Source organism: Lemur catta, chromosome 2 (assembly GCF_020740605.2).
Source record: "Lemur catta isolate mLemCat1 chromosome 2, mLemCat1.pri, whole genome shotgun sequence".
Classification (NCBI taxonomy): Eukaryota; Metazoa; Chordata; class Mammalia; order Primates; family Lemuridae; genus Lemur; species Lemur catta.
In genome coordinates, this window is record NC_059129.1 from 27,362,686 (window position 1) to 27,382,183 (window position 19,498).

The 19,498-nt window shown below is 47.2% G+C and overlaps 1 protein-coding gene across 4 annotated transcripts in view; it reads right to left on the minus strand.

Annotated features, from left to right (window-relative positions):
* The window catches only part of DTX2 (deltex E3 ubiquitin ligase 2), a 33,574-nt gene extending 26,979 nt beyond the window's left edge, over positions 1-6,595 (minus strand). The window contains exons 1-2 of one of the 4 annotated variants that reach the window (XM_045543069.1): positions 6,419-6,595; positions 5,109-5,273 (exon numbers count right to left, since the gene is read on the minus strand). The gene's annotated coding sequence lies outside the window, so the exon portion shown is untranslated. Of the gene's footprint in view, positions 1-5,108; positions 5,274-6,224; positions 6,289-6,418 lie in introns of those variants that run through there. The other 3 variants (XM_045543074.1, XM_045543070.1, XM_045543072.1) reach the window with 3 other exon arrangements.
* Positions 6,596-19,498: the final 12,903 nt, after the last annotated feature.

A 19,498-nucleotide genomic window follows, 5' to 3' on the forward strand; every position in this document is an offset into this window, starting at 1 on the left:
GAGAAGCATAGAGAAAACTCAATAGAAATGTAACAAAATGTTAACAATGGCTGCCTTTGAGTGGAGAAATTATAGGAGACCTTTTGTTTGACTTCCTTATATATCTGAACTTTTCATATTTTTTAAAGTGAGGAAGCATTACTTCTGTTATCAGGAAAAAAACTCTTTAAAATGCCAAACACTTTTAAAAGATCATAAATATACACCAAAGCACCACTACCCTCTGTTACTTAACCATCATTACTTTAAATGGCTGCCACCACCCCAGTGGGGTTTCACTAATAGGCCTTCTCAACTTACCATGGCACCCCCTTGCCAACAGACATATCCCCCAACCCCGAGTTCCAAGAAAATGCAAAGAACAAACTATCCAGGTGCCTAACTATTACAGCAGTCCTGTGAGCACTGGGAGATGGGGTTGCTGTCTTGAAAAGAGATCACTCAAGCCAGTGCTACCCAGTCCTTACTAGGTTTCTGAGAGATAGTGAGAAACTAACATGTGATTTGTCCCTTGCTCACTAGATGGCTGGAAGGGAAGTGACAACTCCTCTTCTGGCTGGGGCCTGACTTGAGCCCTCTAGGGGTAGGTCAGAGTAGAACCTTCCAAATGAGGTTCAGAAAGCCACAAGGTAGCCAGGGCACAGGCCCCAGCAACCTACAATTCCCTTTTGGGCAATCACCCCCTCCAGAACAAAGACCTGCTGGCTCCTGCTTGGCCAAGAGTAACCTGACCACCTGCAGCTAGTCAGAGGGTGGAGCTCTGGTTTAAGGGCCCACCAAGGGGACAAAATGGGATTAGTGGATGCAGCAGTAGATATAGTAATAGCAGCAATGGCTACCAAGTGTCAGGCACCGTGCTAAGTACCTTATCAGTGTTCAAACCAGCCTGCAGGTGTGTTTTGCTTGGCCTACACAGGTTTTGCTTTTTTAAATTGAGCTGATATGGCTGGGCATGTTGGTTCATGCCTGTAATCCCATCACTTTGGGACACCCAGGCGAGAGGATCACTTGAAGCCAGGAGTTCGAGACCAGCCTGGGCAACACGGCGAGACCCTGTCTCAAAAAAATAAATTGAGTTCATATTTAAAAATTGGAATATCTACCATAAAAAAAAATCTAAATTTCCAGCTTCTCTTGAAAATCAGAAAAGATGGCAATATTTGCAGGCCAGACCTAGATCTGTGATCCACCCAGTAAAAACCTGCTGAACCACAGTGGTGGCTGGAACATACTCTCTGAGTAACTACAGTTACCACTACTCCCTATGAAAGGGCCAGCAAACTGTTCCTATAAAGGGCCAAAAAAGTCTTTGCAACTACTCAACTCTGCCACCATAGCGCAAAGACAGCCATCAACAATGTGTAAACTGGCAGGATGCCATGGCTCACATCTGTGCTCCTAGCACTTTGTGAGGCCCAGGCAGGAGGATCACTTGAGGTCAGGAGTTTGAGACCAGCCTGAGCAAGAATGAAATCCCATCTCTACAAAAAAATAGAAAAATTAGCCAGGCATAGTGAGCGGCATGTGCCTGTAGTCCCAACTAATCTAGGAGGCTGAGGCAGGAGGATCACTTGAGCCCAAGAGTTTGAGGTTGCAGTGAGCCATTATGATGTCACTGCACTCTAGCCCTGGCAACAGAGTTGAGACCCTGTCTCAAAAACAAAGCAAAACGTGCAAACTAATGGGAGTGATTGTGCTCCAATAAAACGTTATGAACAAAAACAGCAGTGGGCTGGATTTGGCCCATGGGGTATGTCCTATGCCCACGCCCTACCATCTCCCAACACCCATCACTGTGCTTCCACTCTCCTGTAGCTGAAAAATACTTCTCTGAACCCATGGCTCTATCAGTAAGTGAGAGAGCCCTTACACCTCTGGCTAGCCTTACTTCTAATAATACGCCCTACCTTCTGCAGACAGGTCAGCCTTTGCCCAACACGAGGATGAAATACAGCATCCAACAGCACAGCAGGCATCAGGGCCCACACCCAGGAACCCCAAGTGATCCCAGGAGCCACATCAGGCACTGACAACTTTCTCTGCATCAGGATTTCAGGCCCTCGCCTATTTCTCCTCCCTCTCTACACTCCCCCTGGACTCTCAGTACCTGATACCATAGCTTCAATAATCCCCAGATCACCCAAATCTGTCTTCATGATGTTCCTGCCTGAGCCCCTCAAACCCTCAGCTCTGGCCATCTGGACCTCCTAGCAGAGCTCAGAGTGGGCAAGGCCATTTCATGCCCTTTACCAACCCCCCGAGAATGTCCATCCCACCCATCTACTTACTCATCTCTTAATTGCCAGCTTAAGACTCTCTGCTCTATGAAATCTTTCCTACATTCACTCCTGCTCTGTAGGCAGAAATGGCCACTTCTAACGATCAATGCCCATGTGACATCTGAGTGCAATTATCTATCTCACTCCTCCACTAGTGAAAGCATAAGCTCCTTAAAGGCAAGGATTACGTTCAGAAAAAGATTTTTCAAAGACACAGAACACTGAGCATAAATGAAAAAACACATTTCACTATGTTAAAATTAAGAATAGTTGATAAACAAAAGACATCTTAAAGTGGAAAAATAAGTTATGAGCTGGGAGAAGACATTCACAATATATACTAAGGATTAAAATAAATATATAAAGAGCTCCTACTAATCAATAAAAAGCACCAAGAACACAGAAAAATTGGCAAAAGACATGAATGTTTCACAAGAAACACATATGCCAATAAACATAGAAAAGACATTCAATATCAGGGCTCAGTAACCCAGAAACCAAGATCCCAAAGATCCCACTTTATATCCCTTCAATTAGCCAAAACAAAAAATATGCCAATAGCAAATGATGACAAGACTGGAGCAGCTGCAAGGCCCATACATTGCTGCTGGGGAAGTGGATATTGGAACAAGCACTTCAGTAAACAGCCTGGCAATATCTATGAAAGCTGAATACTTATTTACCCCCCTATGATCCAGCAAAACATCACCCCTCAGTTTATTTTCTTGTATATGTACAAGACAAGTATAGAAATGTTCAGAGCAGGACACTCACAAGAATAAAAACCTGGACACTACTAAGTGCCCATCCATGGATATCAGATGAATAAACTGTGGTACATTCACCCCATGGAATGTTATTCAGTAGTCGAAACAAATGAATATGATGACATAAAATAATATAGATAAATCTTAACATAAAATTTTTTACTTTCCTTAGAAATACATGGGTATGATAAAACTATGTAAAAATGAACATGAGGGGATACTGGTTCCCTCAGGATGAGAACAGAAAGAAAAACCAAATGAAATGAATGATTAGATGTATAGCTTTTGTTTTGGGTGGCTGGACTGCCAGAGCTTACTAAATTTATTAAAAATAACTTATTAAATAAAGAAAAGTAGGCCATACACGAACCCTGATGTGTGTATTAATCTAGTTTTCATAAAGCAAACACCAAAGTGACTGTTGAATTCATCTTTGAACTCGAAAGTACCAAACACAAGCCCTGGCACACAGAATTTCAAGAGGTATTTGTGGAATGAATGTCTTTTCTCCCTAGCTCATGGCCTCTTAAGTACCTTCAATGTCCTCTTAAGTAAGTACCTTCAACACATCTGAAGCCAAACTTACCTTCCTCCCTAATTGTCCTTGTCCCTGGATTGATTACCTGGCTCCACTCTGCCCCAGGCAGCCAGAAGAAAAACCAGAGATTCCCACTCCTCCTCAACCTTCCCCACAGCCCAGCAGCTGCCTGGCCTGCTCTCTCCTCACCTCCTCAGCCCCCACTGCAAGCATTTGATGGGGACCTTTCTGCGTTAATAAAGTACTCCCTCCCCAAGAGTTCTCCAACTCTTATCTCTCCTCCTAGTCCACCTCACACACACATGGTTGTAAAAGACTAAGCTCCCTGAAATACAGTTCTGATCCTCTCTCTTCCATATCTCTCCAGAATAAAGTTCCAATTCCTTTGGTCAACAAGTCAAAGCCCATCACAATATGGCCCCTCCCTCCCAACAATATATGCCAATGCGCTTCCCTCCAATCCCTCTCACCTACACCCGCCTCTCTACAATACCCCCCACCTGAGAGTTAAGTGACTAGACCTGCTACTCCCATCTAAGTCCAGGGTTTCCCCACCTCCACGTCTCTGCTCCACCTCCCACCCCACCCACTTGGCCCCCTACCCTTATCTTACCCACATTTTAAGGCCCAATTTAAACAGCACCACCGTGATGCCTTGATGTGCCCCACAGAAAGAAAACACCCTCTTAACTTCCACAGCATTCCGTCTGTCCTTTGCAGTTCTCTATGTCCATTTGATCTCTTCAATTAGACTGTGAGCAACTGAGGGCAAAATTTCTCATCTACTTCTCCTCTACCAGAAGCTGGCATGGTGTAAGGGGACAGTCACAAAGAGAATAATCCAATCTAATCCATTCCACATTTTGCAGCCAGTATGCTCCTTTAAAACACTCATCAAGGAATTCTGCTAAAATCCTCCTGCTTCCCAGAACCTTGGTAAGGCCCACAAAACCCTCCACACTCAGCCCTCTATCTACCTGACTGGTCTCCACTACCCTACCCCTTGTTGCCCCAGCCACACTGAGCTACTTACAGTAGCCCAGCTGTGCCCTGGTGGCTTCATGACTTTGCAAATGCTCACTCCTCCGCCAGGCTACCTTGCCCCACTTTCTAAGTCATATCACACTGACAACATCTTGTCACTGGCCATGGTTTGTCTATCATTTCCACCAAATGATGAGCTCCCAGAAGAAACAGATCTTGTCTAGCACCCAGTAAAGGTTTATGCAACAAAAGAAGTGAAAATTTTCAGTTCAAATGTGGAAATATGCCCTGTGTCCTTCATCCCATAGAGCATGTCTTAAAGTGAAAACCATGTGGAAAGCAACCTCTAAGACTGGTTAAACAGGAGAGGCAGTTGGCAAGAAGCCACCTGAATTTATTTGAGACAGTTGGCAATCAACAATCAACTCCCAGGGCTCACTTTCATCCTAGAGACTTCAAATTCCACCCTCCCCAGGCCCCATCTTCTCTACTGAAAACCAGATGGACAAGGCAGCAAGTGAAAGTCCCCATGGCTCTCACCTTTTCTCTCTGGAGAACTGGCACAAACTGTCTCTTCTTGATGGAGACAGCAGATCTTTAGGAGGAATGACTTGTTTGAGTTCCCATCTTGATATAAATCGCAAACAACAAAAACCAGGCAAATCTGAAAGGCTTGCTGACTCAGCGACACAAATTCCAAGGCACCTTTGCCAACAAGGAAGAAGATGATCAGATTTTAAATTGAGAAACAGCAGTTAGTAAAAACGAGTGCACAGATGTTGGATCCATGTGCTGTGGCTGGGGACTGAAAAGCACCCGATTTATTTTCCAACAGCCTGGGCAGAGCAGAAGCTACGATACCCTTCCTCTGCCTACTTAATCGAGGAGATGGTAAAAAAAAAAAAAAAAAAAAAAACCCGAGCCCTTTCACAGAAAGACCTAAAAGGACTTCATAAGCCAGTCTGGCAGTGCAGGCATCTCGGAAATCGACACACCAGAGAGGGTAAATATTTGGCCAAGGTCACACAGCAAATGAACAAAAGGCCTAGTTATCCGGGTGGCTTAAGTAAGATTTTGGCTACCAGAAAGTCTACTTTCTAGAACTCTAGAGAAGCTACGATGGAATGCAGAAATATTTTTGAATTGAGTTTCTCACGGGCCCAAGTGTCCGTACACATCCTAATTCCATCGCGCTTAGGGAAGTGGAGCCAGCGCTGAGCACCGCGGCTGACTGAGAAAGGCGGGATCATGAGAGCGCAGCTCCAGAAAAAGGAAGAGTTGTAAATCCTCTTCAGCACACATCACGCACCCCCCGAAGGGACGCAGAGCCCCGGGAAACAAGAGCTTCCGGGATGGCAGACCCCACTTGAGTGAAGCAGAGTTAGCGGGCAAACTCCTCCAAAGTACAGCCCCCGGCCCAGTGAGTCCCTCCCCTGGCGGCAGACCCAGCAGAACACACGTCCTCGCCAGGTAGCCGGGTGGCAGCATCACCACCGGCTCCCCCAGGTCCTGTGGGAAGAGGTACACGCCTCCCGACGGACCCCAACTCCCAGGAGCGGCGCCCTTCCCCCTGAGATTCAGTCAGCTTCCACCCTGCCAGCCAGCACCCAGTCCTGTCCTCAACTCCCCGCGCCTCCCAAGTCGCCCAACTCCCACCTCCAGGACCTCGGGCCCGGAGCCGGCAGTCCCACTCCCCCGGGACCCCGCGCCTCGTCAGCCGCCCGGCCCTGCCCTCCCTCACTCCCGCGCCCGCCCCCTTCCGGCCCCAGCTCGGCTCGGTCTCCCCCCGCCACCCCCGCGCTCGGGACCCCAGCCCTGGCGACGAGCAGGTGGCCCGCCCGCCCTCTCACCGAAGCTGAGGAGGGCGAGAGGACAGGCTGACGGCACCGCCGCGCTCGGGCTACAGCTCCGGCTTGGCCTGGGGAGGGCTCCGGCTGTGGCACCGACTCTCTGAAGAAGGCAGAGTCAAACTCCGCGTCGCAGCTTCCGAGCGCACCGCTGCGCATGCCCAGGACGCGGGGCCTTCTGGGAAATGTAGTTCCTGCGGAGCAGAGGGGGCGGGGCGAAGGGGGAGGTGTGGCACCCAACACGCGTCGGGTGGTCAGGTGTAGCTATTCTTACTCGGCCTGTTCACTCATCGACTTACGCCTTCATTAATTACTGACTCATTTAAAATCGTTTTCACGGTTACGTACCTGGTGCCAGGCCCTGTGCTGCTGTGTACTGGGGATTAAAAGGTGAATCAGACACTTTATTTCCTGGGAGAGCGTTCCATCTACTTGGGAAGACTGGCACTTAAAACACACAATTACTATATGGGGGGGATATTGTTGTACTAAAGGAGTGAGAGCAAAGAAGGGTGTGCCTAGCTTGGTGGGGGCTGGGGACAAGACATCACAAGGGAGGTGACCTGCCTGGGTTGGAATTTGAAGCTTACTGAGGGGTTTGCCACATGGAGTACAAGGAAGCTCTTTCAAAGGAAGAGAGATGTGAAAGACCCTAATGCGTTCTGGAAGCAGTGAAAAGTTCCGTGTGGCCAGGACAGAGGGCACATAGAGGGGGAGAGGAGGGAGAAAATGGGCCAGCTCATGGCAGGATATGAGGAGTATGGAAGAAGGCTGGGTAGGATTATGATGGACTTTAGATGCTCTGCAAAGAATTTGAGCAACTGGATCCAATGGACAGATTTAAACAGGGGAATGACAGTTGGCATCAAAATTTGTGAAGATACCCCAGTGGAAAATACATTACAGGAAAAGAAAAAGGAGGTGAGACTAGTTTAGAGGCAGCTGCTGTAGTCCAGATAGGTGATGGGGCCTGAACCAGGCTGGTGGCTAATCTTGTGTGATCACAGACCTCCTTTGCAAAGGTAAAGAAAGCTATTCCCAGAAAAATGCTCAGATGTGAATATTCACACATGTGTACACACACGTTACCTATGCTGACAATTTTGCAGACAGTTTCAGAGAGATTAGGGGCTGCTGAATCTTGGAGGACCAAGTATCCAGTTAAGGATACGTAACTGCAATGACATTGTTGTAATGTCACTGATCCCTTGTCAGGGATTTAAGACAGATTCAGACATCTGGAGTTGGAGTTTGGAGGAAGAGATCTTCCCTATCATTCAGTCCCATTCAGTTCAAAAACGTCATTTTATAGAAGAGGAAACTAAGGACTAGAGATGGGGAGTAATTTGCCCAAATTTAGTGAAGGAAGAGGAAACCCTACAGCCCAGTCTCTGGTGCCCCAGGTGGGGATTCTTTACAACCTGAGAGCTGACTTAGGGAACACAGGCCTTGCATCTGAGGAGGCACCAAAATCAGATTTACCCAGTCATGCCCAGAGCTAGCCTTCCATCAAAAAATGAAGTGTAGGCCAGGCATGGTGGCTCACACCTGTAAGCACTTTGGGAGGCCGAGGAGGGAGGATTGCTTGAGGTCAGGAGTTCGAGACCAGCCTGGGCAACATAGTGAGACTCCATCACTACAAAAAATCAATAACTAGCTGGACATGGTGGCACACACCTGACCTGGGAGGCTGAAGAAGGAGGATCGCTTGAACCCAGGAATTTGAGGTTGCAGTGAGCTATGATGACACCACTGCACCACTTGCCCAGGCAAGGGAGAAAGACCCTCAAAAAAAAAAAAAAATGAAGTTTAGTCTTTTAACTGCAATAGCTACATATTAGGATGGGGACATTTCCCTTCCCCTCTACACCACAGTTTGCTCGGCCATAAGCATTTATGACATTCCTAATGCACTTGACGTATGCCAAGGACTTGCCATGCATCACCTCATTGAATCCTCTCAATGGGGTAGGGCCTATGGCTATCCCCATTATAAAGATGAGGGCATTGAGGCACAGAGCTTCAGCAATGTATCTTAGTTCACACAGTTGGCAACTGGTAGAGCTGGCTTTTAAATCCAGATGGTGTCTAACTCCAGACTTGAGTACCCCTAGATGACTGGCCTCTTGGGGTGGGCTGGGGTGGGGCTGTAAATGAAATGGTCTGAAGCAGTAGAAAAGACATTCAAAAGGCATTTTCTTAAGTGCTTCTTTTTTCCTCAGTGAAATGCTGAAATGATGGTTATTGTCTAAATATTCCACTGTGCACACACCTAGAGACTCAAACAGAACAACAGTGGAAGGCTGGGCTAGAAAAGCTCTGGCACCTAGGCTCTGGGGAGGGTGGGGAGACTCCCAACCCAGAGAGCTGAAGGATCTGGAGCTCTGAGAGGCTTGCTGGGGCCCTCTGGTTCCAGTTCCAGTTGGCTGGGGAGGCCAAGACTGAGGACCAGTGTGGGTGCCAGGGGCAAGACCCATGAGGTGAGGGGTGGGGGGACAGCCACGTGTGAACTCTGGAGAGATCTGGGCTAGAGATGAGGAGTTTGGAGTCCCAGGCAATGAGATGGAGCTCACCCAGGGTGTCTTAGTCCCTTGGGGCTGCTATACCAAAATACCAGGGACTAGGTGGCTTACAGACAATGGAAATTTATTTCTGACAGTTCCAGGGGCTGGGAAGTCCAAGATCAAGTTACCAGCAGATTCAGTGTCTGGTGAGGGCTTGCTTCCTGGTTCACAGATGGCTGTCTTTGGGCTGTGTCCTCACATGGCAGAAGGGGTGAGGGATTTCTCCGGAGTCTCTTTTATAAGGGCCCTAATCTCATTCGTGAAGGCTCCACCCTCATGACCTAATCACCTTCCAAAGGCCCCACCTCTAAAGACCTTCACATTGAGGGTTAGGTTTCAACATATGAACATATGAAGTTTGGGGGGTGGGGGACACAAACATCCAGTCCATAGCATGAGAAGACCCCAGAGGGTGAGAAAATGTAGGCCAGGGCTGAAGAACACTGATACTGGAAGCACAGAGAAGGTGGAAGGAGAGGTAGCTGGAGGGTGGCTGAACTGGGAGGCACCTGGTGTGCGTGATATTAGAGAACCCAGGACGGGAGTGACCCAGGAAGAAAGTGGTCAGTGGTGTCAGACACACCTGAGAGGCCCAGCAAGCTGGTCCCCTGAGAGGGGAACCTATACCAGAATCCAGGGTCCTGCCTCCTAGTCCAGGACTGTCTCATCTTTCAGTCTGCCAAGTGACTTCAAGAAAGTTCCCAAACTTCTGACTGAGCTACAGGGAGGCCATTGGTGACCATAGGGTGGTTTCCGTTGAGAGGTAGGGGCTTGGGCAGATGTTGGTGGGTTGTGAAGGTTAGGAGTGAAGTCTAGGAGAGGAGACAACTCTTCCAAAAAAAAAAAAATCCTCGTGTTCTACAATATGGTGGGAGAAGAGAGGTAGAGGACAGACCCACACATGTGGAATAATGTCACCACCTCCATCAGGCTGCCCTGCCCTAGCTGTGGACAGACACGAGCCAACACGGGAACATCCAAGGGGTGGGATCGCAGGTGATTTTTACTTTCTTTGTACTTTTCCTGTTTCATTTGAGCATGCCCCAATGAATGGGTTCCATTTTTATAACCTGAAAAGATAGACTATTTTTATGAGGGAAAAATGAAGAGTGCAGGTTGTGAATAGAAGCAAAATAGGGCAACGGCAAGGGGAGGGGGGGGGGCTGGACTTTTACTTTTTAGGTAGGAGAGGGGCTGAGTGTGCAGAGTCCCGAAACTGCAGTAGGATGTCCCTCAGGCACCCGGAAATGAGGGAAATGGGATTGGCCACTTGCAAACTGCACCTTAAACTAATATACATAGGAAATGACCAGAGACAATGAACTGGCAGCAGGAGGGAGCAGCTAAATTAGCCTGGAGCACTAGGTAGCCCTTAGGAACAATGAGGAAAACGCTTAGGCACTGATCAGAACTGGTGGCCAGGATCTATTATTAAGTAAAAAAGAAACTTTCAGAATAGAATATGCACCTATTTGTGTGTGTGTGTGTGTGTGTGTGTGTGTGTGTGTGTGTGTGTGTTTAATTGCATGCCATACACAGGCTTGCAGACATAGAAAGTGTCTGGGAAGAAATCCAAGAAGCTCCCAGAAGGTAAGGGATGAACTAAGGATTTTTTTTTTTAATTTACTACATTCTTTTTTTTTTTTTTTTTTTTTTTTTTTTGAGACAGAGTCTCGCTTTGTTGCCCTGGCTAGAGTGAGTGCCGTGGCGTCAGCCTAGCTCACAGCAACCTCAAACTCCTGGGCTTAAGCGATCCTACTGCCTCAGCCTCCCGAGTAGCTGGGACTACAGGCATGCGCCACCATGCCTGGCTAATTTTTTCTATATAGATTTTTAGCTGTCCAAATCATTTCTTTCTATTTTTGGTAGAGACGGGGTCTCACTCTTGCTCAGGCTGGTCTCGAACTCCTGACCTCGAGCAATCCACCCGCCTCGGCCTCCCAGAGGGCTAGGATTACAGGCGTGAGCCACCTCGCCCGGCCAATTTACTACATTCTTGTAAGGGCCCCTCCTCTAGGGCAACCCGCCCCAACCCCCCCAACATACCACAAACACAACACACAGTAGGGAAGGCTGCTTCTTGCACAGGTTGCCTCTTGGACAAAGGCACAGGGAAATGTTCCTAGCAGGGGCTCTTCATCCTAAATTTTCTGCCTAGAGCCCATCCCTCTTTTTTTTTTAAACCCCTCAAAGGCTGGGATTTGTGTGGCCAGCCCAAGGATCTGCAAGTGCTCCCAAGCAACTGAGAATGAATGAGTTGGTCCAAGAAAGAATGTGACTGTTGACTACAGAATGGGGACTGGTGTTAATGAAAGAAATTTTTTTAAAAAGTCCTTAAACTCCACTTCAGATAGCAGCTCTTATTGCTTCTGAAGGTTCTAATCCTGGAACCAGCTCCCAGCTCACCCAGGAGCAAGAAAAGATCAACGCAGACTTAAGAAAGAGGGAAACACTGTAGCCCAGCATCGATGCTAAGGGGCTCGGGCATTTTCTGATGTTTTGCTTGGAAAGGCAGAATTTTGTTGCTTGGTGCTGCAGTTAATTGGCCTCCATCTGACACTCTGGAGGGATTGTCTGATTAGAAGCTACAGCTGCTTTGCTCATTATTTCTGATGAATGGACAGCACCTGGCATCTCCTAGTGACTGTGCCTGCCCGGGACCCAGGTGTGACCTACACAGCCCACAGAAGCATGAGGGCTTTGCAGCCCTAAGGAGCAAACTAGTCTTTCCCCCAAAGCATTACCTTATGTAAGTCCTGGTCCCTTGGAACATGTTTTGAAAGGGCTCATCCTTTTCACTGGTTCCCTTGTGACAAGTCTGCAATAAGGAATGTGTGCTCAGAGTTAATTCATCTGAGAAGTTTGTTCTAATAGGAGGCAGAAACACTCTACCCACCCCACACCACCAGTTATGATTCTCATTGTAAATAAATACTCTGGTGCCCTGGTTTGGGATATTTGAGTTACTCAAGAGAAGAGATCAATTGTGGCCTGTGGACAAGCCAGGACTCCTAGCCTAAAGCTGAGGGCAAGAGGCCCCTTGGGATTGCTAAATAAAATTGATAGGAGGCTGGGGTTTCGGGCCAAGATCATGTACTAGGCTCCAACAGACCAAACCAAAATGGACTTGCTTATGCTAAGGGTTTTTAGAGACAAGGTCTGAGTTGCCGAAGCTAGAATGCAGTGGCATGTACACAACTCACAGCAACCTCAAACTCCTGGGCTCAAGCAATCCTCCCATCTCAGCCTCCCAAAGTGCTTGGATTACAGATGTGAGCCACAGCACCCGGCTCACTCATGCTAGAGTTTTTGTTTCTGTTTTTCTTGGGGGGGAGGGTGGGTTTCTTGAGACAGGGTCTTGCTCTGTCACTGGGCTAGAGTGCAGTGGCATGATCATAACTCACTGCAACCTCAACCTCCTGGGCTCAGGTGATCCTCCTGCCTCAGCCTCCCAAGTAGCTGGGATTACAGGTGCACACCACCACACCCAGCTAATTTTTTGTTTCTATTTTTAGTTGCCTGGCTAATTTTTCCTATTTTTAGTAGAGATGGGGTCTCGCTCTTGCTCAGGCTGGTCTTGAACTCTTGAGCTCAAGCCATCCTCCTGCCCCGGCCTCCCAGAGTGCTAAGATTACAGGCATGAGCCACCACGCTCGGCCCGGCTTTGCATTAAACCTTACAAGTATGCAGTAAAAATTACGGGAGCCCATTGTTTTCGACTGAACTTTATAGGAGGCTGGGGTTTCAGGCTTTTGAGCTAGGTCCCAACAGATCAACCTAAACATCAAAATGGAGTCAACCATGCTAAAGTTCCACATCCCCAAACCCAAACTAAGTTGTTGTCTGACCTTCTGAGCAATCAAAAGAAAGAGGTAACAGCTCACTGCAACCTCAAACTCCTGGCCTCAAGCGATCCTCCTGCCTTGGCCTCCCAAAGTGCTGGAATTACAGGCTTGAGCTTCTGGGCCTGGCCAGAGCTGCAGTCTTAGAGGTAACACAGCAGTTGTAGTGAGTGGTTATTACCACGGGGCATGTGAACTCCAGATTTCAGAATTCACAGGCATGTGTGTTCTTGCACGCTTAGGTGAGGGAGGCCTCAGGCAGACAGAAACTGGAAAATCACTGATTAAGTTGGTCAAGGAGATCTGGGAGCCAAAGCCGTCTGCACTCTGAGAAAGCCAAGATCCAACACAAAAAAGCGGCGTACCTACTCCACCTTCTGGTAGACCTGCCTTTTACATGTATAAAATTTCTGGCCCCGGAAGCTACAAATATTTACTAAAGACAATTCAGAATTACAATGGCCATGATGTGGAACATTCCAGATGAATAAGACCATTCACCTAATGAGTGCACTTGAATTCCAGGCCTCTTGGATTCAGGACAGAGAATGGAATTCTTCTTGGCTTCAAAGAGACAACAGGATTCTAAAATAGCTTTTAAAAAGATTCACTGCAGAAAGCTAATCATAGGCTAAAAAGGCAAGAGATTCCCCACACCAAGGATGAGAGAACCACCACGAGTCCTGCCACCCCCCTCTGTCCCACTTTGCCTGAATATTGCCGGTGTACTAACACTGTCTAAATTGCCTTTCTTCTCTGAAAAAAAGTTAAACGTTTTCCTTATAATAGATGAAACCACCCAAAAATTCAGGAGATAGTCTCCAATTGACTTACACTCTATGGACAAAATACAGGGCTCAGAGGAATAGTTTAAAATTTTCCTAAACCTGGGGAAGATTTTCAAAAGTTTTCTGAAGAAATCAAGGTCTTTATTGTCACTCATGAGGCCAGGGTACCTGACTTCTGCCACCTAACACACAGGTCACTGGGACCTGGGCAGGCCCAGAATGGATAAAAGCGGCAGAATGGTTTTCTCCTGAGAAGGACATCAAGGACCCAAGTGACAAGCCCCACCTGGCCTACTTACAGCTCACAAATGACCTTTTGAAAGCCATTCCCAGTGTTTCAGCTCCATGGCAACCCGCTTCTCCAATAAGCAATGCCTAAAATAGCAGTTTCCAAAAATTTGTTGCCATTTGTGAAAATGGCCAAGACATAGGAAAAGGGACTGCCCCCCAAGATTTACAGGAAAGCTTCTAAAAAACGGACTCCCCGTCCTGTGATAACAATCTCCTTGTAAACCACCGGGGCTGCAGGACCTCCCAGGGAAGCTCTGGTAAGTTTCTACTGGTTATTCTTGGCCCTCGCCTGAAGTCAGTAATCTAAGAAACAAATAAAGTTGAAAAGATTGCCTGTCAAACTAAATGATCTCCAACATACAACTTCTCAACCCTTAGCGAGCTATTTAAAAACCCTTTGTAAAAGAAATTGACATCTATAAAGGAAATCTCCCGTTTGTAAGGGTGTCTCCCTTTCTGTACCTAAACCACTAGAAACTTTTACTGTGGGGGACGTTGTTGACTTAAAGTTCATACATTAAATAACAAAGCTTACCTTTGTTTAAGGTGCTTTTCCTCGCCATCTTCTCTCCACTGGGCTTTCTTTGTTTTGCCAAATAATAGTGTTCAGATCTAAATTCTGTAAATTGTTTGCTTTGTTTCATCTGGGCCTCATCCCTTTGGAAGTGCTAATTTAGAGTTACCTGGCTAGCAGTTCTGCAGGGGGATGGAGTAAGTAATTAGAAGATTGATAGTTAAAAGGGGAGAAAAATCTATAGTTGGCCCTTGAACAATATGGATTTGAACTGTGTAGGTACACCTATACTGAGATTTGTTTTGAGCAAATACAATCGGCTCTCCTTGTCCACCTCTGCAACCAAACATGGATGGAAAATACAGTATTTGGCCAGGCACAGTGGCTCACGCCTGTGATCCCAGCACTTTGGGAAGGCAAGGCGGGAGGATCACCGGAGGCCGCCTAAGTATGAGATCAGCCTGGGAAACATAGTGAGACCTCATCTCTACAAAAAATTTTATAAAACCAAAAATTACCCAGGTGTGGTGGTGCATACCTGTAGTTCCAGCTACATGGGAGGCTGAGGCAGGAGGATCACTAGAGCCCAGGAGTTTGAGGCTGCAGTGAGCTATGATCATCCCACTGCACTCCAACCTGGGCAACAGAGCAAGACCCTGTCCCTTAAAAGAGAGAAAATACAGTATTCACGGGATGCAAGCCCACAGATACAGAGGATCAACTTTTGGTATTCCCAGGTTCCACAGGGCTGATTGCAGGTCTTGAGTATGCACAGATTTTTGTATCTGAGGGGGTTCTTGGAAACAATCCCCCCCTGGATAATGAGGGACAACTGTATTTGAAAACTGGCAAATGAAGGATCGTATTGAATGCTGTTTAAGATCTACTTCTGTCTATGCATGTGTATATCTATTGTGTATGGGTAGTTCTCTACCAACATATATGACACAGCTCTGATTACTTGGCTTAAAGAAAAAGCACTTAAATCAAATATTTTATGAGAAAAATAAAACCTAACTTAAATGACTTTTAGTTCATATGATTTGGGAAAAATCTTTGGTAAAACAAGACTAGTTTAATATTGTTGGTTTAATGAAAACAGCTGTATCTTCTGATCAGCAAGATACCTGTGTATTTAACTTTATAGTGTGAAAAAAAATAAAATCTTTTTTTGTTTTTTGGAGACAGAGTCTCACTCTGTTGCCCGGGCTAGAGTGCCATGGCATCAGCCTAGCTCACAGCAACCTCAAACTCCTGGGCTCAAGCTATCCTACCGCCTCAGCCTCCTGTGTAGCTGGGACTATAGGCACACGCCACCATGACCAGGTAATTTTTTCTATATTTTCAGTTGTCCGGTTAATTTTCTTACTATTTTTTAGTAGAGACGGGGGTCTCGCTCTTGCTCAGGCTGGTCTCGAACTCCTGACCTCGAGCGATCCTCCTGCCTTGGCCTCCCAGAGTGCTAGGATTACAGGCGTGAGCCACCGTGCCCGGCTTCTGCCACATATTGATTTATGACTTTACCTGTAACCTCTGTCTCCCTGAAATGTATAAAACCAAACTGTAACCCAGCCACAGCCAGTCCACTTGCTCAAAGCTTCTTGGGTGTGGCTGCGGGTCATGGTTTACACATTTGGCTCAGAATACACCTCTTTAAATTATTATTTTTTTTTTTTTTTTTGAGACAGAGTCTCACTTTGTTGCCCGGGCTAGAGTGAGTGCCGTGGCATCAGCCTAGCTCACAGCAACCTCAGACTCCTGGGCTTAAGCGATCCTACTGCCTCAGCCTCCCGAGTAGCTGGGACTACAGGCATGAGCCACCATGCCCGGCTAATTTTTTTGTATATATATTTTTAGTTGGCCAGATAATTTCTTTCTATTTTTGGTAGAGACGGGGTCTCACTCTTGCTCAGGCTGGTCTCGAACTCCTGACCTCGAGCGATCCACCCGCCTCGGCCTCCCAGAGCTAGGATTACAGGCGTGAGCCACCGCGCCCGGCCTCTTTAAATTATTTTACAGAAGTTGGCTTCTTTTCACTCAGCAATAGAGAAGCTAAATATATTTGGGTGTGTTCATAAACATAAAAAATCTGTTCTATGAAGAAGTACATGTGAGGCTGGGCTAAGTGGCTCATGCCTGTAATCCTAACACTCTGAGAGGCCGAGGTGGGCAGATCGTTTGAGATCAGGAGTTCGAGACCAGCCTGAGCAAGAGTGAGAACTCTGTCTCTACTAAAAAAAAATAGAAATTAGCTGGACAACTAAAAACATATAGAAAAAATTAGCCGGGCATGGTGGCGCATGCCTGTAGTCCCAGCTACTTGGGAGGCTGAGGCAGAAGGAATGCTTGAGCCCAGGAGTTTGAGGTTGCTGTGAGCTAGGCTGACGCCACGGCACTCTAGCCCAGGCAACAGAGCGAGACTCTGTCTCAAAAAAAAAAAAATTAGCTGGATTAAAAATATATACAAAAAATTAGCCAGGCATGGTGGCTCATGCCTGTAGTCCCAGCTATTTGGGAGGCTGAGGCAGGAGGATCCCTTGAGCCCAGGAGTCTGAGGTTGCTGTGAGCTAGGCTGATGCCATGGCACTCTAGCCCAGGCAACAGAGCGAGACTCTGTCTCTAAAAAAAAAAAAAAAAAAAGAAGTGCACGTGTCCAGAAATTATGATGTTACAGCAAGTGTTACAGTGGGTGGTCCCGAGGACAAATCGAGTGGCACATGGAGAGTGGGAGAATCAAGGTTTATTCACTGGCGGGCCAAGAGGGCCCTGTCTACCCAACTTTTCCCACTTACAGTGGGGTGGTCCAAAGGGTGGGGTCTCAGGTGGCTAAGGTAATAGGTTAGTGGATGGGCCAGGTAATAGATTAGTGTTATGCTGATGCACCAGGTAATAGGTTAGTGGATGGGCCGGGTAATAGGTTAGTGTTATGCTGATGCAGGTCTTCCAGGAGCAGTGGGGGTCTCAAGTGGCTGACGGGCCAAGTAATAGATGGGGGTTTTCCTTATCATTCCCCCCTTTGATGCCCTTATATGTCTACTATAGGGCATCACTTCCCAGTGGGCGATAGCCTTGTAAGGCCATTATGTGAGCTGTTTCTCTTCGGGTTACAGTTGTCTCTACAAATTTTATAAATTTTATAACTGCGCTCAGTATGCAGGGGCCTACAGTGACAAGGAGAGGAATAGTTATTACTGGCCCGGTCAGAGGTAGTAGCCATAAAGTCCATTATCCTAAGTCGAAACCCCAGGTTTGTTCTAATTCCTTGTTTCTGGCCGGGCGTGGTGGCTCCCGCCTGTAATCCTAGCACTCTGGGAAGCTGAGGGGGGAGGATTGTTTGAGCTCAGGAGTTCAAGACCAGCCTGAGCAAGAGAGAGACTCCATCTCTACTAAAAAAATAGAAAGAAATTAGCTGGACAACTAAAAATATATAGAAAAAATTAGCCAGGCATGGTGGTGCGTGCCTGTAATCCCAGCTACTCGGGAGGCTGAGACAGGAGGATTGCTTGAGCCCAGGAGTTTGAGGTTGCTGTAAGCTAGTCTGATGCCACGGCACTCTAAGCCCGAGCAACAGAGCAAGACTCTGTCTCAAAAAAAAAAAATAGTAATAATTCCTTGTTTCTTTTCTGGATTCTCTCTCTTAGCTCTCTGACTTTTGTGGTTACTATTTCTGTCTGGTTTATACAGTAGCAGCACTCTCCTCCTAGGAACATACAGGTTCCCCCCTTTTCAGCAGTGAGTAGGTCTAAGGCCCGTCTGTTCTGTAAGGTCACTGCTGCTAGTGAGTTCAGCTGACTCTGGAGGGACAGTAGGGAATCTGCTACTTGTTCCAAATCTTCATTTAGTTCTTGGGATAACTTGTGGTAGATACTCAGGGATGTTCCTAGGCCTCCTACTCCTGCTCCTATCCCAGCAGCAATTCCTCCTGCTGTGAGGATCGATGCTAGTAAGGCCCACCTTTTCCAGGTTGTTTGGGTGGGGGGCTTAGTGCAGCTTCCAGTTGCTGGGTTTCAAAGATAGAAACATCTAGGGGGCCGTGCGCAGTGGCTCACGCCTGTAATCCTAGCACTCTGAGAGGCCGAGGTGGGTGGATTGTTTGAGCTCAGAAGTTCGAGACCAGACTGAGCAAGAGCGAGACCCCGTCTCTACTAAAAAAATACAAAGAAATTAGCTGGACAACTAAGAATACATAGAAAAAAATTAGCCGGGCATGGTGGCGTGTGCCTGTAGTCCCAGTTACTTGGGAGGCTGAGGCAGAAGGATCGCTTGAGCCCAGGAGTTTGAGGTTGCTGTGAGCTAGGCTGGCACCGCGGCACTCTAGCCCAGGCAAGAGAGTGAGACTCTGTCTCAAAAAAAGAAAAAAAAAAGAAAAGTAAAGAAAAGAAAAAAAGAAACATCTCGGGTGAGGAAGACCTGGGTGCAGGTCCTGGTCCAGTTTCCTGGGAGGCAGAGGTAGACAATATCTCCACAAATAAAGAATATGCCATCCCCAGAGCAGGTGGCAGTGGCATTACTGGGTAAGGTTTGATTATTTGTGCAGAGTTCACCTGGTGTGAATCCCAATATTTCATTCTCTCCTGCTTTAGTAATGCACGTGATATTCAGGTGGGAAGTTATGGCTAAGCAGACATTGTATGCTATTGGGTCCACCAGGGATGTTTTGTTTGGGCCTGGGATCAAGATGCTGGAGTTCCAGCCCGGAGGCACAGGGACCCCAATATAGACTTGTTTCTGGAGGGGTAAACAGACCCAACATGAAGTATGGTTGGGTAGGGCCTGGAGGGTCATATTGAGGAACCGAGTTATTAGGGGAGAGGTTTCCAGGGGTTCAGTGATCTTTCGTATGCCCGTAAGATCTGGCCTCTTATAAGTTGACTCTGTTACTGAGGCTATCTTAATTAGCTGAGCCTTCGTGTCTTCCACCTGTTGGATTCCAGCCTGGTCTTGGACTCCTCCCCCATGAGACATCCCCCATTGGGTGTAGTAAGTCCAACAAGCTGGTTTGCCCCTTGGGGCTATACAGGTTCAAACTTCACCTGTAACGGTGCCAGTCTAGTATTTCTTTCCCACGATGTGGCATACTGGGG